Genomic DNA, 16,333 nt, shown 5'->3' with positions numbered 1-16,333 from the left:
TTACGCTCTTTTTACTGCTTTTAAAGGATTGCGTCGGGTTTTTTAGAGGAAGGCACGGTGACCCTAATGCGTGACCAGTAGGTGGCTTGACCGCCGCTGCCACGGGGCGACCCGTGCCTTCCTTTTAGCCTTTTATCCCTGCTTTTATTTTTGTTTTTATTAGGCTGGGGATCCCGCAGTGGCTGGTGGCCTGTCCGCCGCCCTGTTGGGTGAACTGGTGTTTTTATTTTTTAGGTGTTTTTATAGTTTAGTGATCCTCGGCTCATCCCGGATTGGCGGACGGCGACAGGACCACGGCGGACGTCGGGACCACGGCGGCAGGAGGACTCTGCTCCAGGAACGACGTCGGTGGACCATCCCGGATGGCGACGGCCGGCGGTGCAGCGAGGAAGCCCTTCAGCGGGCCGTGGCTGGTAGCAGGTGGTGGCCTGCGTAATACCGCCCGGTTCTGCTGGAGGGCCGAAGGGGAGGTAGGCACCTTCCCCGACCGCCTGGCCTTCATCCGGGAGGTGGCCTTCGGGGAGCTGGGCCTCCGCATGGAGGACATTCTTTGTGTACAGCGGAATGGCCCCTTCCAGTTCTTCGAGGTCACCCTGTCCACCGACGAGGGTTACAGCAAGGTCCTGGAGCGGAGCAAGGAGAGGGCCCAGCACCCTCTCCTGGGACGATACACCATCGAGCCGCTGTGGTGGCCCGACAAGCGGGTAATAACTGTCCATTGTTTTAACCCGCATGTGACCGCCGAAGCCGTCCGCCAGTTCCTGAACAAGTATGTGGACCTTCTTCCTGGCCACAAGGAGATTCGGGATGAGCTGGGGATCTGGACTGGTCGACGCCAGTTCCAGGCCCGCCTGCGCCCGGACGCTAATGGCGCGGGCGGTTTTAGTCATCCCCCAGCCTATTTTAATCTACAGGGCAATAAGGCTTACTTGTTTTATTCCGGACAGCCTCCCTTCTGCCGACAGTGTCACAGCTTCGGACACACTCTGGAGGGATGCGCCAACTTACGCTGCCGCAACTGCCTGGAGTCGGGGCACATGGCCAGGGACTGCAAGGGCCCCCGTCGCTGCATCTACTGCAACGGCGAGGACCATCTGGCTCGTTCCTGCCCTAAGAAGAAAACGACGTATGCTGACGCTCTGTCGGGTAATGGAGCTGTCGGCAAGGAGAGTGGTGGGGGAGTGCAAGCCCCCACATTAGGGCAGGAACAGCCGGCGACGGGGGCAGGAGGAGAAGCCCTGGCCGAGGTGGAGGAGGCCCCAGCGACAGCGATGCAGGAGGGGTCTCCAGTCCTGGCTCCAGGTGTTAGCAGCAGGAGGAGAAAGAGCGGCGCATCCCCCCGGAGGAGGAAGAAGAGCAGAAGGGAGGCACAACCCGACGCTTCCAGCCCTCCGGCTGCCACCTTGCCAGCAGTGGCGGCCGGGGACCAAGGCCGAGAGAGTCCCCCCTCCCCGACGTTGGGGGCCCCCCAGCCGGTGTGGGACCTGGGACAGTCCCCTGCGCCCCCCCAGGAGTACAGTATTGTGCAGGACAAAGCAAATGAACAGGAGTACCTGGGGGGGCTGGAACTGGGGGGCCTTTTGGGTTTGACTGAGGAGGGGGGGCAGTAATGCGGTATTGTTTTTAATGGCTGGCTTTTATTATTTTATTGTGTTGTTTTTAATTGTATTTTACCTTTTTAACATTTCATGGCCAATTTTAATATTGTCACCTTGAATGTCAGGGGTTTGAGGAACGTTTTAAAGCGCACATCTGTTTTTAATCAGCTGGCATCTTCTCCCTTCAGCATTTGTTTTCTGCAGGAAGTCCACCTCCGGGACCAGCGGGACGAGGCTCTCTTTTCACGACAATGGAAGAGGGGTAGATCCTACTGGAGCGTAGGTGGTGTCCACTCCTCAGGCGTCGGGATCCTTTTTGGCGACCGCGCCTTTGAAGAAGTAAGATCGTTTACCGTTCTTCAAGGTAGGGTTTTGGGAGTGGACGCCACATGGAGGGGACAGCGCCTCCGGGCCATATGTGTCTACGCTCCAGTGGAGGCCTCATCCCGTATAACTCTCTTTGAAGAGTTGTCCCCGTTCTGTGTCACAGATCGACACTTGATTTTAGGAGGGGACTTTAACATCTCGTTGGAGGGTAGACAGGATGTCAGCTCTGGGCACTTTCGCCATTTTATTCGTTCCTTTAAACTTGTTGATGGTTTTAAGACATGCAACCCCAGCATGCCGGGCTTCACCTGGCATAATAGTCGCGGAGCCAGCAGTCGCATCGACTACATTTTAGCTTCACCCCCCGTTGTTTTTAAAAAGGTGTCCCTCTCCCCACAGTGGCCCACTGACCACTTGGCAGTGGAGGCCACTGTTTCCATAGACGCCCCTGAATGTGGGGGCGGCTATTGGAAAATGAACCTGCAGATCCTGGAGGAGAGCGATTTTAGACACCTTTTTTTAGATCACTTCTCCGAGTGGCAGAAGGACAAGCCTACCTTCCCCTCCGTGGCTGAATGGTGGGAGAGTGTGAAGGATAGGATCCGAACCTTCTCCATGCAGTACAGCAAGCAGCGCAGGATGGAGAAGAAATTCTCCATTCTGCAGCTGGAGAGAAGGTTGCGGGATGAATACGCCGCTCACAACAACGGGGGCGCCATCGACCACGAGCGACTGCTTGGCATAAAGGGTGAGCTGAGGCGCCTGCATGAACAGGCTGCCTCGGCCCTAATGCTCCGCGACAAAATGTGCCTGTTGGAAAACAATGAAAAGTGCAACGCCTTTTTTTTCCAGAGAGCCAGGGAAGCCCGGGAGGAGAAGAGCTTTGTCTCTCTCCGTGCCTCAAACGGCGACACGGCAACGACAACATCAGACATGCTGGAGGTTGCTAAACTGTTCTATTTTAATCTTTTTAAGGTTAGGGACACGGACCCGGTTGCAGGGGAGCGGTTCCTAGATAATATCTCACCTTGTCTTCCCAGTGACATTCGGGACGGCTTAGAAGCCCCCATCACCTTGGCCGAGCTGACCGCAGTGCTTGGCAGGATGAACCGCCGCAAGGTACCGGGCCTTGACGGACTCCCGGTGGAATTTTATTCCACCTTTTGGGATGTCCTCGGGCCGGAATTACTGCAGGTTGTAGAGGATGTTCAGCGCCGGGGTTTGCTCACTAGGAGCATGAGGTCAGGGGTTCTTTCCTTGTTGCACAAGAAGGGTGATCGTGCCGACCTTGGCAACTGGAGGCCCCTGACCATGCTTTGTGTAGACACAAAGCTCATCGCAAAGACCCTTACCGAACGCCTGAAGAAGGCCATGGCTCATCTGGTTCACAGCGATCAGACGTGTGGAGTACCGGGTCGATCGGCGACGTGGAACCTCCATCTCATCCGCGACGCCATCGCCTGGGTGGAGGACAGGAACCTCCCTCTCCTGCTGGTCAGCTTGGACCAGGAGAAAGCCTTTGACCGGGTAGATCACCGCTTCCTGTTTCAAGTATTGGGTAAGTTTGGCTTTGGACCCAATTATCTGGGGTGGTTACACACTTTGTATAATGAAGTTGGAAGCCATGTTGTTATCAATGGCTTCCTGAGTGACTTGGTGCCCCAGGTGAGTGGAGTGAGGCAGGGATGTCCCCTCTCCCCCCTCCTCTACGCGCTCTATATAGAGCCGCTGGCGTGCGCCATTCGCGCCCACCCCGGGGTCGATGGCCTTCTTATCCCAGGAAGTCGGGGGAAAACTGTTAAACTGACCCAGTATGCAGACGACACCACCCTTTTCGTCTGCTCGGATCAGTCTCTCGGTCATGCCATGAGCCTTGTTCATGCGTTCGGTAGGGCCTCCGGCGCGACGCTCAACCTCAGTAAGTCGGTGGCCAAGTATTTCGGCAGCTGGAAGGCGAGGGAGGACGTCGCAGGTGGTCTCACCCTCTGTGACGGACCTCTCAAAGTGTTGGGGGTCAACTTCCTTTCGGATGGTGCCGCCCGTTTGAACTGGGAGGAGCGGTTGGCGATCGCCAGGCGGAAGATCGGACTGTGGAAGTCCAGGTCCCTGTCCTTCCAAGGTAAGGTTTTAGCCTTAAAAGTGGATATTCTTCCCACCCTGCTCTACCTTGCACATGTGTACCCTTTGCCCCGCTTCATGCGCAGAGGCCTGACGAAGGACGTTTTCAACCTCGTCTGGGGGGGCAGGTACGAGTACGTGCGTAGGGAAGTGATGTATCTCGGAAAGGACAGTGGGGGGAGGGATGTTATTGACTTTCCTCTCAAGCTTGACTGCCTGTTCTTCTCGCAGCTCTGCACGCGCCTGGCAGCTCCCCTCGAGCACCCCCATCAGCACTTTGTGCGTCTGTGGCTGGCTCTCCCCATGAGACGTCTGGTGGCGTCGTGGACCAACCTCGGCCCCAAGGCTGAGACCCTGCCGGCCCACTACAGCCACGCTGTCAAGTGGAGTAAGTCTTTTCCGGCAGGTGTCAAGACAGAGGCCTTGACCAAGCATAGAGCGCTTTATAGGGCTTTGCTTGGTCATAGGGATACTCGGGCCATGCTGGGCCTGGAGGAAGGCACATGGGCGAGAATCCAGCCTAAGGGTTTGGATCATAGGCTGCAGGACCTGAACTGGCAGTGCCTTCATGGTAAGCTGCCAGTCAGGGACGTCTTACATAGGCATAAGCTGACCAGACACCCCCGCTGCCCCAGGCCCGAGTGCAGCGAGGATGAGACCATCAGGCACGTGTTTTGGGACTGTGGGCATGCACAGAGAGTTTGGGGGTTGGTAGCGGGCCTGTGTGGACGTGTGGACCCGCAGCCCGGTCTGACCTACGACAAGGTGTTGAAGGGGTGGGACCCCAAGCTCCATAACCCCTTCGGCCCCTGGATGTGGCTGCTGGTCAGCATTACCAAGCGAGAGCTGTGGAATGCTAGGACCGCGCTCATCCGCAGAGGGGTTCATCTGGAGGCACAAGGGGTATTCCGTAAAATCCGGGCCGACTTGGGTTTCAGGATGGAGACTGACGTCATCCAGCGGGGCTATCACGAGGCCAAGGAGAGGTGGAAGGGCCTCTTTTGGCTTTAGCCCCGTTTCGTTTAGGTGGTGACGCTCCATTCTACAGGGTTTGATGTGACACACCTTTCTGAAGCACACTGGAGATACTTCGGGTTTTAGGTGAGTGTGCTTTGTTTTTTTTTTGCGTGTGTTGTATTCAAAATGGTTTTATCTAACAGCATGTGCATAATTAATTGAGCACGGTTTTTGGTTGATCATTTTTAGCACCTATTTATTCATATTAACAATAACTGTATTTATTAACATTTTACTCTGGTTTGTTGTGCTGCTTTTTAAATGATTGACCTTGTTTTTATTCCCGAGGTGCTGATTTTACGTGTGTGGAAATGTATGACCCTGTCCCAACCTGACCCTGGTGTAGAGGTTGGAGGTCGCCGGGTGTGTTCCTCCTTTAATGGTTTTAGGTTTTAATAGCTGGCATTTAAGGTGGCATTTTATTTGTGTAAATGGCCATTTAATTGTAATTGTGTTTTAATTGATATTGTAATGACATTTTTTGGTGGTTTTATAGTTTTGTGTTTTATTGCAGTTCTGGAGATGTTTTGTTTAATATTGTTTTAATAATGGTTTGTTTTGTATAGCATATATAAGTAGCACTGTGTTGAGAATGTTTTAGCCTTTTATAAAGTATTTATGGATCTGTATTTGTGAACCAAAAAGGCTGTTTTATTATGTCTTGATGACAGTGCAAATTGATGTTTATATGCTTTGTATATTTGTGTGATTTTAATTGTTGTGCAGAACTGTATAATAAAGTATTGGGAAAAAAAAAAAAAAAATCTGTTCTTATCAGTTTAATATCTGATACGTCCCCCATGGAGGGGACCACATATTAAACGGATTTTTGGAACAGGGAGCCGGAAGTGGGGCTTGCCCCGTCCGCTCCACGCATCGACCCGGTATTGCAGTGCTTCCGGGAATGGTGCACCTCTACTGCCCCCTGTTGTCGAAAGGCAGAACTGACTGACTGACTGACTGACTGACTGAGTGAGTGAGTGAGTGACTAATAGACTGAGTGCTGTGAGGGGGGGGGCCCTGTCTGTGCGTGGCCCCCGTTTCCCGCCGTTTTTCTTTTTTTTTTTTTTTTTTTTTTTTTTTTTTAAAGGAAGGTGACACACTGTTTGTGCGGTGGACAGCTGCGCTGAGGTAAGGCGTGATGTCATCTTTGCCTTTTGAATTTCCCCTCATGTTTGTTAAAATGATTGCTGTCTTTTGAGAGGACAGGAGGACAGGGAGGAGTCGGGGCCCCGAGGACGGCGGCTGCGACGCCCCTGGGCATTCTACTCCGAGCGGGGGCGTCACGCAGGCCCGGCTAACGGCGACGGGCTTGGCGGCGGCCCCATATCGACTCGGGTCTCTCTTCATCCCGTATAAATCTTTCGCCTTTTACTAAAGATTTCCGTGGAGAGGGATAGCGATGAGTTCATGGTATTTTTGGAGGCTCTGCCCAAGCAGAGCTGCACTGCTGCTGTCAAAGGAAGACTGGGCCCGGCTTAGCGGCTGGCGTTAGGTGCCCGGTGGCGCGGCTGTGGTCTCCCTGGATCACGCGTGGACTCGCCGGGCGACACCTGCCAGAGGGGCTGGTGAGGGCTGAGCCGCGCCAGCTCCGTCGGCATCCCGCATGCCGGCGCCCGGCGGGGCGCAATTTGTGGGTATCGCTTCTCGGCCTTTTGGCTAAGATCAAGTGTAGTATCTGTTCTTATCAGTTTAATATCTGATACGTCCCCCATGGAGGGGACCACATATTAAACGGATTTTTGGAACAGGGAGCCGGAAGTGGGGCTTGCCCCGTCCGCTCCACGCATCGACCCGGTATTGCAGTGCTTCCGGGAATGGTGCACCTCTACTGCCCCCTGTTGTCGAAAGGCAGAACTGACTGACTGACTGACTGACTGACTGAGTGAGTGAGTGAGTGAGTGAGTGAGTGAGTGACTAATAGACTGAGTGCTGTGAGGGGGGGGGCCCTGTCTGTGCGTGGCCCCCGTTTCCCGCCGTTTTTCTTTTTTTTTTTTTTTTTTTTTTTTTTTTTTTTAAAGGAAGGTGACACACTGTTTGTGCGGTGGACAGCTGCGCTGAGGTAAGGCATGATGTCATCTTTGCCTTTTGAATTTCCCCTCATGTTTGTTAAAATGATTGCTGTCTTTTGAGAGGACAGGAGGACAGGGAGGAGTCGGGGCCCCGAGGACGGCGGCTGCGACGCCCCTGGGCATTCTACTCCGAGCGGGGGCGTCACGCAGGCCCGGCTAACGGCGACGGGCTTGGCGGCGGCCCCATATCGACTCGGGTCTCTCTTCATCCCGTATAAATCTTTCGCCTTTTACTAAAGATTTCCGTGGAGAGGGATAGCGATGAGTTCATGGTATTTTTGGAGGCTCTGCCCAAGCAGAGCTGCACTGCTGCTGTCAAAGGAAGACTGGGCCCGGCTTAGCGGCTGGCGTTAGGTGCCCGGTGGCGCGGCTGTGGTCTCCCTGGATCACGCGTGGACTCGCCGGGCGACACCTGCCAGAGGGGCTGGTGAGGGCTGAGCCGCGCCAGCTCCGTCGGCATCCCGCATGCCGGCGCCCGGCGGGGCGCAATTTGTGGGTATCGCTTCTCGGCCTTTTGGCTAAGATCAAGTGTAGTATCTGTTCTTATCAGTTTAATATCTGATACGTCCCCCATGGAGGGGACCACATATTAAACGGATTTTTGGAACAGGGAGCCGGAAGTGGGGCTTGCCCCGTCCGCTCCACGCATCGACCCGGTATTGCAGTGCTTCCGGGAATGGTGCACCTCTACTGCCCCCTGTTGTCGAAAGGCAGAACTGACTGACTGACTGACTGACTGACTGAGTGAGTGAGTGAGTGAGTGAGTGAGTGAGTGACTAATAGACTGAGTGCTGTGAGGGGGGGGGCCCTGTCTGTGCGTGGCCCCCGTTTCCCGCCGTTTTTCTTTTTTTTTTTTTTTTTTTTTTTTTTTTTTTTAAAGGAAGGTGACACACTGTTTGTGCGGTGGACAGCTGCGCTGAGGTAAGGCATGATGTCATCTTTGCCTTTTGAATTTCCCCTCATGTTTGTTAAAATGATTGCTGTCTTTTGAGAGGACAGGAGGACAGGGAGGAGTCGGGGCCCCGAGGACGGCGGCTGCGACGCCCCTGGGCATTCTACTCCGAGCGGGGGCGTCACGCAGGCCCGGCTAACGGCGACGGGCTTGGCGGCGGCCCCATATCGACTCGGGTCTCTCTTCATCCCGTATAAATCTTTCGCCTTTTACTAAAGATTTCCGTGGAGAGGGATAGCGATGAGTTCATGGTATTTTTGGAGGCTCTGCCCAAGCAGAGCTGCACTGCTGCTGTCAAAGGAAGACTGGGCCCGGCTTAGCGGCTGGCGTTAGGTGCCCGGTGGCGCGGCTGTGGTCTCCCTGGATCACGCGTGGACTCGCCGGGCGACACCTGCCAGAGGGGCTGGTGAGGGCTGAGCCGCGCCAGCTCCGTCGGCATCCCGCATGCCGGCGCCCGGCGGGGCGCAATTTGTGGGTATCGCTTCTCGGCCTTTTGGCTAAGATCAAGTGTAGTATCTGTTCTTATCAGTTTAATATCTGATACGTCCCCCATGGAGGGGACCACATATTAAACGGATTTTTGGAACAGGGAGCCGGAAGTGGGGCTTGCCCCGTCCGCTCCACGCATCGACCCGGTATTGCAGTGCTTCCGGGAATGGTGCACCTCTACTGCCCCCTGTTGTCGAAAGGCAGAACTGACTGACTGACTGACTGACTGACTGACTGACTGACTGAGTGAGTGAGTGAGTGAGTGACTAATAGACTGAGTGCTGTGAGGGGGGGGGCCCTGTCTGTGCGTGGCCCCCGTTTCCCGCCGTTTTTCTTTTTTTTTTTTTTTTTTTTTTTTTTTTTTTTTTAAAGGAAGGTGACACACTGTTTGTGCGGTGGACAGCTGCGCTGAGGTAAGGCATGATGTCATCTTTGCCTTTTGAATTTCCCCTCATGTTTGTTAAAATGATTGCTGTCTTTTGAGAGGACAGGAGGACAGGGAGGAGTCGGGGCCCCGAGGACGGCGGCTGCGACGCCCCTGGGCATTCTACTCCGAGCGGGGGCGTCACGCAGGCCCGGCTAACGGCGACGGGCTTGGCGGCGGCCCCATATCGACTCGGGTCTCTCTTCATCCCGTATAAATCTTTCGCCTTTTACTAAAGATTTCCGTGGAGAGGGATAGCGATGAGTTCATGGTATTTTTGGAGGCTCTGCCCAAGCAGAGCTGCACTGCTGCTGTCAAAGGAAGACTGGGCCCGGCTTAGCGGCTGGCGTTAGGTGCCCGGTGGCGCGGCTGTGGTCTCCCTGGATCACGCGTGGACTCGCCGGGCGACACCTGCCAGAGGGGCTGGTGAGGGCTGAGCCGCGCCAGCTCCGTCGGCATCCCGCATGCCGGCGCCCGGCGGGGCGCAATTTGTGGGTATCGCTTCTCGGCCTTTTGGCTAAGATCAAGTGCTGCTTTTTGGAGGGATTTTTATTGCCAGGTTTTTTAGTGGAGGCAACAGCGAACCTAAAGCGTGACCAGCAGGTGGCTTGACCGCCGCTGCCACGGGGCTAGCTGTTGTCTCCTTTTAGCGCTTTTTTTTATTTTGGGTAGCCCTTGCAAGCCTAACGTGCAGGTTCGGGTGGCTTGACCGCCGTTCCCGCAGGGTGAGCTTGGGGTTTTATTTCCAGCTTTTATTAGTTTAGGCACCCAGCTAGGACACGTCGACTCCCTGCCCGGCTCCCGAGGACTCTCTTGCCCACCATCGCCAGGATGTCCGGGAGCCCACACAGGACCGTCGTAGTCATCCGGCATACAGCAGCCTTCAAGTGGACTCACCAGGAGGAACCGGAGAGTTTCCCGGAGAGACTGTGCTTCATCCGGGAGGTGCTCTTCGGCCTCCTGGGACTCACCATGGAAGACATCATCTGTGTGCAGCGCAACCAGTCTTCGGCCTTCTTTTATGTGACTTGCACTACGGAAGAGGGCTATAAGAGGATGTTGGCTGCATGCAGCCGCTTGGAGGAAGAGCTTCGCCGGATGTTCTATGACGTGGAGCCACTGTGGAAGCTGGACCGGAGAGTGATCACCGTCCACGTCTTGGACCCCTTCGTTCCAGCTGAAGCGGTGGCTGCCTTCCTGGGCAGGTTTGTCGACGTGGTCCCTGGGCACAGGGACGTGAGAGACCAGCTGGGTGTCTGGACTGGGCGCAGGCAGTTCCGGGTGTGCCTGCGCCCCGACGCTAGCTCCCCTGACGGGTATAGCCACCCACCTGCTTATTTTATTATAGGTCGTTGCAAGGGCTACCTTTTTTACTCCGGGCAACCCTCCTCCTGCCGCTTGTGCCACGGCCTGGGCCACACCGCGGACTCCTGTACCACCATGAAGTGCTGGAGATGCCTGGACGTCGGTCACCTGGCGAAGGACTGCAAGGGCCCCCTCCGGTGTAACCTGTGCAGAGGTGAGGACCATCTGGCCCGGAGCTGCCCTCAGCGCAAACCGTCCTGGGCCGACGCCGTTGCTCGGGGTTCGGCTGTGGACGGGGCCCGACAGCAGGCACTGCCGGGCTGCGCTGAGATGCACGGGGGAGCCGAGAGGGGAGCTGAGAACAGCGAGGAACAGCCCTTCGCCGGTGCTGATGGGGAGTCCACGGCTTCCAGCGCTTCGGTGGAGTCCCCTGGTAAGGGTCAAGTGGCCGTGGCTGAAAAGCGCGCAACCTCTCCCTCCAGGTTTGTCCAATGCAGGAGGAGGAAGAAGGCCCGGAGGAACGAGGACACTGCTTTAGGCCGAGAAGCGATCTTCCCCTTAGAGCTAATTGATCTGCAAAGTGTTTTGGTCTCCCCCCAAGAGAGACGTTTTTATGCAGGGCAGCAGGACTTTGCTAATGAACGCTCTTTTTTAGTTGCTGCCGAGTCGGGGGGGGACCTTAGTTTTAATGGGGATATTGTTGATGATGATAGTGTTTTACCTTTTTAGACATTTTAGGATTTCTGCTGTATTTATGTATTTAATACTGTTTTAACGTGTGTTGTAATGGTGTTGTAGGGTTGAAGTATTTTAGAAGTTTTATGTATGTGGTATTATATGATTGTTTTATAATATGTGTTATATATGTTGTTGTTTTATGATTGAATAGGTTAGGAGTGTGATTTATATGTGTATTTCTTTTAGTGTTGAAGTTAGCTTATTATGGGTAGTGTGATAAATGTCTTTATAGTTTTATGTGTTGGTTTTAGATTGTATGCAGAAATGTTGATTAAAGATGAATAAAATCTGTTCTTATCAGTTTAATATCTGATACGTCCCCCATGGAGGGGACCACATATTAAACGGATTTTTGGAACAGGGAGCCGGAAGTGGGGCTTGCCCCGTCCGCTCCACGCATCGACCCGGTATTGCAGTGCTTCCGGGAATGGTGCACCTCTACTGCCCCCTGTTGTCGAAAGGCAGAACTGACTGACTGACTGACTGACTGACTGAGTGAGTGAGTGAGTGACTAATAGACTGAGTGCTGTGAGGGGGGGGGCCCTGTCTGTGCGTGGCCCCCGTTTCCCGCCGTTTTTCTTTTTTTTTTTTTTTTTTTTTTTTTTTTTTTTTTAAAGGAAGGTGACACACTGTTTGTGCGGTGGACAGCTGCGCTGAGGTAAGGCATGATGTCATCTTTGCCTTTTGAATTTCCCCTCATGTTTGTTAAAATGATTGCTGTCTTTTGAGAGGACAGGAGGACAGGGAGGAGTCGGGGCCCCGAGGACGGCGGCTGCGACGCCCCTGGGCATTCTACTCCGAGCGGGGGCGTCACGCAGGCCCGGCTAACGGCGACGGGCTTGGCGGCGGCCCCATATCGACTCGGGTCTCTCTTCATCCCGTATAAATCTTTCGCCTTTTACTAAAGATTTCCGTGGAGAGGGATAGCGATGAGTTCATGGTATTTTTGGAGGCTCTGTCCAAGCAGAGCTGCACTGCTGCTGTCAAAGGAAGACTGGGCCCGGCTTAGCGGCTGGCGTTAGGTGCCCGGTGGCGCGGCTGTGGTCTCCCTGGATCACGCGTGGACTCGCCGGGCGACACCTGCCAGAGGGGCTGGTGAGGGCTGAGCCGCGCCAGCTCCGTCGGCATCCCGCATGCCGGCGCCCGGCGGGGCGCAATTTGTGGGTATCGCTTCTCGGCCTTTTGGCTAAGATCAAGTGTAGTATCTGTTCTTATCAGTTTAATATCTGATACGTCCCCCATGGAGGGGACCACATATTAAACGGATTTTTGGAACAGGGAGCCGGAAATGGGGCTTGCCCCGTCCGCTCCACGCATCGACCCGGTATTGCAGTGCTTCCGGGAATGGTGCACCTCTACTGCCCCCTGTTGTCGAAAGGCAGAACTGACTGACTGACTGACTGACTGACTGACTGAGTGAGTGAGTGAGTGACTAATAGACTGAGTGCTGTGAGGGGGGGGGCCCTGTCTGTGCGTGGCCCCCGTTTCCCGCCGTTTTTCTTTTTTTTTTTTTTTTTTTTTTTTTTTTTAAAGGAAGGTGACACACTGTTTGTGCGGTGGACAGCTGCGCTGAGGTAAGGCGTGATGTCATCTTTGCCTTTTGAATTTCCCCTCATGTTTGTTAAAATGATTGCTGTCTTTTGAGAGGACAGGAGGACAGGGAGGAGTCGGGGCCCCGAGGACGGCGGCTGCGACGCCCCTGGGCATTCTACTCCGAGCGGGGGCGTCACGCAGGCCCGGCTAACGGCGACGGGCTTGGCGGCGGCCCCATATCGACTCGGGTCTCTCTTCATCCCGTATAAATCTTTCGCCTTTTACTAAAGATTTCCGTGGAGAGGGATAGCGATGAGTTCATGGTATTTTTGGAGGCTCTGCCCAAGCAGAGCTGCACTGCTGCTGTCAAAGGAAGACTGGGCCCGGCTTAGCGGCTGGCGTTAGGTGCCCGGTGGCGCGGCTGTGGTCTCCCTGGATCACGCGTGGACTCGCCGGGCGACACCTGCCAGAGGGGCTGGTGAGGGCTGAGCCGCGCCAGCTCCGTCGGCATCCCGCATGCCGGCGCCCGGCGGGGCGCAATTTGTGGGTATCGCTTCTCGGCCTTTTGGCTAAGATCAAGTAGGTCTGGACGATATGGCAAAAATTTATATCACGATATATTTCTTAATTTTGGTCGATACGATATAATTCCGATATCGATATGGGTAATATTAAAAAGCCTCAGGAAAAAACTGCCGAGGACACGCACAATGGTTGTCTGCAAACTGAATTTGCAAAGTCTATAATACCTCCAGGCTCCTCCTATTAAAATTATATAATTTTTTTTTTAAATAAAAACAGTACAAAAAAAAAAAGGTTCACTTTTTTTTTGTATTTAGCCTTTACAAACAAGAAATGTGAAATAAACTATCAAATAAATAAAACTCTCAGACTCAGCTTATTAACAATAATATATTTCCATTTAAACTAGAACAGGCTGATTATTCATATACAGTCGAACCCGGTTATGTCGCCGGCCTAGGGGGTTGCCAAAAAGCGTCGAGATAACCGATGATCGAGATAACCGAAAACCAATATGGCAGCAATATATTAGCATGTGCTTGAAATGTATTTATGTGCGTTAATAACTGAGAATGTACATACATACATACGCGATCGGCATGCTATAAATATGTACATACATCGGGGCCGGTTCTAGACATGCATATATGAGGGGGCAGACAGAAATGTGAAGGGGGCACATGGTGGCGACAAAGGCGGGAAAGGGGTGGGGTGGTGCTCTGGATAACTGTTTTTGTCATGTAATTGGTTTGCACTTTGTCAGGCCTCTGCCCTAAGACCTGTCCAACTTGGGTGTCCCACCTGAAGGCTAAGCTTCTGCTGGTGTAGCTCTTAGGGTCACTGAGGCACGCAAAGCCCCTGACCACAGTAAGGTGGCAATCCCTCAGGGGGAAAACTGAAAAGTAAAACAAAAAATAAAATAAAATATTCCTCATCAGATTAAAAACAAGACATTTACCTTAATTGGATGGCCTATATCAAACATATTTGAACCCAACAAAACACTTTTCACTATTGCCAATATTACCAAAACTAAAAAGGGTAGGCTAAGTTATGAAAAAGAAAAAATCAATTCACCGAGTCTTGAAATATAAAACTGAAAAATAGGATCGGTCAGGGTTCATTTCACTACATGTTGTACTTGTTATAACTATGTATGTGACGAATAAAGAATCTTGAAATCACAACGAACAAGTCGCTCAATGAGAATGAATGACGTAACCGACTGGCTAAGCTGCTTCTAGCGCCAAGGTGGTTCAAATGGTACGATCCACACTAGGGGTGTCTAAAATCGTTTTACATAAAATTTTCCTACAAGGTAAGGTTCTTTCTTAAAAAAAAAAAAAACAACAAGAAAAATGTTAATACCCCCCCCCCAAACTGCTATTTTTGTCTATTTGGGGGGGGTCTTGATCGGGGGGTACTGGGGGGTACAGTACCCCCCGATCAAGACCCCCCCCAAACAGACAAAAATAATTCGAACCATGATCTCACTAATCACTATGATTTTGACGAGAGAGATTGCTGTTTCCTCCAAACCTTCCGCAATCACGCAGCTCATTTCGCTTTGCCCTGCCTACTGAGAAACTGGCTCATTTGCATACTAACAGTGATTGGATGTTTAGCTGGGGGGAGGGTGAGTGGGGGATCTGCCGAGTGCTGCGTGAGCCCGCGCACAAACAGAACGCGGAGGGAAAGAGCGAACAAGAAGTGAAACTTATCATCTCGTTTGTGCCTTTTTCAGTGGATTTTTCAGCTACTGTAGTAAATCTTGTCCATATTCAGTTTGTGGGTAATTATTATTTTCTTCCTCAACTTCTAAAAGTTTGATTTAAGGGGGCAGGACGTTTGCTTAAGGGGGCGTTGCCCCAGCGTAGAGCCGGCCCCGACATACATGTTGGCTAACAAAAGGCATACCACCAACTAACAGCAGAGATTTACCAGTATACAATAAAAACCACCGTCGTTTCTTGATACAAACCTTTAATTATATTCTCCAACATTGAAAACACAAAGATCGCTCACAAAATCACAAAAAACCTGCGGGGTGTACTGTAGTTCGTTTTCACAAAAAGCTAACCAGTGTCAAAATTAAATTCACGAGTCATTTCCCTCTGACGCAGCTCTGAAAAGTATCATACACGTGGTTACTATGGTTTCTTTACAAAGTCTAAAATGCTTTGTTGCTTTTGCTTTTAACAGTCTGCTTAAACAAATGCTTCAATATTATTTATGCTGTCTAAAAAAGTTTTACCTGGATCACGTTTCACAGCTGCGTTGTTCAGCAAATTACCATGCAAATGCGATTTGAATACGCGCTGTTTAGCACTTGTGATACATGTAAATATCGGAAATGTGTTTAAAAATCGTATCACCGTTATCGAAAAAAAATATATCGCGATATATATTGATATCGAATTATTGTCCAGCCCTATGTAAATTAGATTAGAAGCTTTATTTGTCATTGCATAAAATACGTAGTATTAAACACAACGAAATTTAGAGTTGCCACTCTTAGTCAGTGTTTTAAAACCAATATAGTTAAGAATTAACAAATCTGCCCCAAGGCAGCCTACCCACACTCACTCATACACTCCCCCCAAACCTATTCACTCCTCTCACCCAAAACATTAGTCCCCACCTTCCAACCAAAACAAGACACTCCCCTGCACAAAGGTATAACATTATAGTAAACGTAACAGCATCAGACTATCAAATGCCTGTTGTTAAAGTGCGATGGTGATGAGGATAAAGTGATCAAATACAATTTCCAGAGACATAGTTAATCATTGCAGACGGTGGAAGGAGGGGGGGGGGGGATTGGGGTGGTGGGTGACCAATGTCTGCAGAGGGATATTGTTTTTGTTAAGTGAACGTATGGCCCAGGGAAAAAAACTGTTGGAAAGTCTTGTAGTGCGGGCGTTTAGTGACCTGAACCGCCTGCCGGAGGGAAGCGGGTTGAACAGGTGGTGGGCTGGGTGGGCAGAGTCTTTGAGAATGGACCTGGACCTGGAGAGGCAGCGGGATTCGGCGAGCTTTTCCAGGGAGGGCAGAGGGTGGCCTATGATCTTTTGGGCTGTGTAAATGACCCTCTGCATGGCCTTCCTGTCTGCTGCTGTACATCCCGCATACCATACTGTGATGCTGAAGGTGAGTATGCTTTCGATGACTGTCCGGTAGAAGGACACCAGCAGCTTCTGTTCCAGATGGTTTTTCCTGAGAATTCTCAGGAAGTGCA

At 52.2% G+C, this 16,333-nt stretch overlaps 10 non-coding genes and 2 pseudogenes across 10 annotated transcripts; all 12 read left to right on the top strand.

The window, feature by feature from the left end:
- Positions 1-5,757: 5,757 nt before the first annotated feature.
- On the top strand, positions 5,758-5,978 carry LOC140579946 (U2 spliceosomal RNA; annotated as a pseudogene).
- A 412-nt stretch (positions 5,979-6,390) lies between these two features.
- On the top strand, positions 6,391-6,504 carry LOC140580003 (U5 spliceosomal RNA). Its single transcript, XR_011983785.1, has one exon. It is a non-coding gene; the product is annotated as a U5 spliceosomal RNA (small nuclear RNA).
- Positions 6,505-6,699: 195 nt separating this feature from the next.
- Positions 6,700-6,891, top strand: LOC140579807 (U2 spliceosomal RNA). The gene has a single exon (XR_011983658.1). It is a non-coding gene; the product is annotated as a U2 spliceosomal RNA (small nuclear RNA).
- Positions 6,892-7,321: 430 nt separating this feature from the next.
- LOC140580002 (U5 spliceosomal RNA) lies at positions 7,322-7,435 on the top strand. The gene has a single exon (XR_011983784.1). It is a non-coding gene; the product is annotated as a U5 spliceosomal RNA (small nuclear RNA).
- Positions 7,436-7,630: 195 nt separating this feature from the next.
- Positions 7,631-7,822, top strand: LOC140579794 (U2 spliceosomal RNA). The gene has a single exon (XR_011983647.1). It is a non-coding gene; the product is annotated as a U2 spliceosomal RNA (small nuclear RNA).
- Positions 7,823-8,252: 430 nt separating this feature from the next.
- LOC140580001 (U5 spliceosomal RNA) lies at positions 8,253-8,366 on the top strand. Its single transcript, XR_011983783.1, has one exon. It is a non-coding gene; the product is annotated as a U5 spliceosomal RNA (small nuclear RNA).
- Positions 8,367-8,561: 195 nt separating this feature from the next.
- On the top strand, positions 8,562-8,753 carry LOC140579782 (U2 spliceosomal RNA). The gene has a single exon (XR_011983636.1). It is a non-coding gene; the product is annotated as a U2 spliceosomal RNA (small nuclear RNA).
- A 432-nt stretch (positions 8,754-9,185) lies between these two features.
- LOC140580000 (U5 spliceosomal RNA) lies at positions 9,186-9,299 on the top strand. The gene has a single exon (XR_011983782.1). It is a non-coding gene; the product is annotated as a U5 spliceosomal RNA (small nuclear RNA).
- A 1,969-nt stretch (positions 9,300-11,268) lies between these two features.
- Positions 11,269-11,481, top strand: LOC140579880 (U2 spliceosomal RNA; annotated as a pseudogene).
- A 416-nt stretch (positions 11,482-11,897) lies between these two features.
- LOC140579994 (U5 spliceosomal RNA) lies at positions 11,898-12,011 on the top strand. Its single transcript, XR_011983776.1, has one exon. It is a non-coding gene; the product is annotated as a U5 spliceosomal RNA (small nuclear RNA).
- Positions 12,012-12,206: 195 nt separating this feature from the next.
- LOC140580013 (U2 spliceosomal RNA) lies at positions 12,207-12,398 on the top strand. Its single transcript, XR_011983794.1, has one exon. It is a non-coding gene; the product is annotated as a U2 spliceosomal RNA (small nuclear RNA).
- Positions 12,399-12,813: 415 nt separating this feature from the next.
- On the top strand, positions 12,814-12,927 carry LOC140579999 (U5 spliceosomal RNA). Its single transcript, XR_011983781.1, has one exon. It is a non-coding gene; the product is annotated as a U5 spliceosomal RNA (small nuclear RNA).
- Positions 12,928-16,333: the final 3,406 nt, after the last annotated feature.

Source organism: Paramormyrops kingsleyae, chromosome 18, assembly GCF_048594095.1.
Source record: "Paramormyrops kingsleyae isolate MSU_618 chromosome 18, PKINGS_0.4, whole genome shotgun sequence".
In the NCBI taxonomy this organism is placed as follows: Eukaryota; Metazoa; Chordata; class Actinopteri; order Osteoglossiformes; family Mormyridae; genus Paramormyrops; species Paramormyrops kingsleyae.
This window is presented reverse-complemented; position numbering and strand designations above follow the sequence as displayed.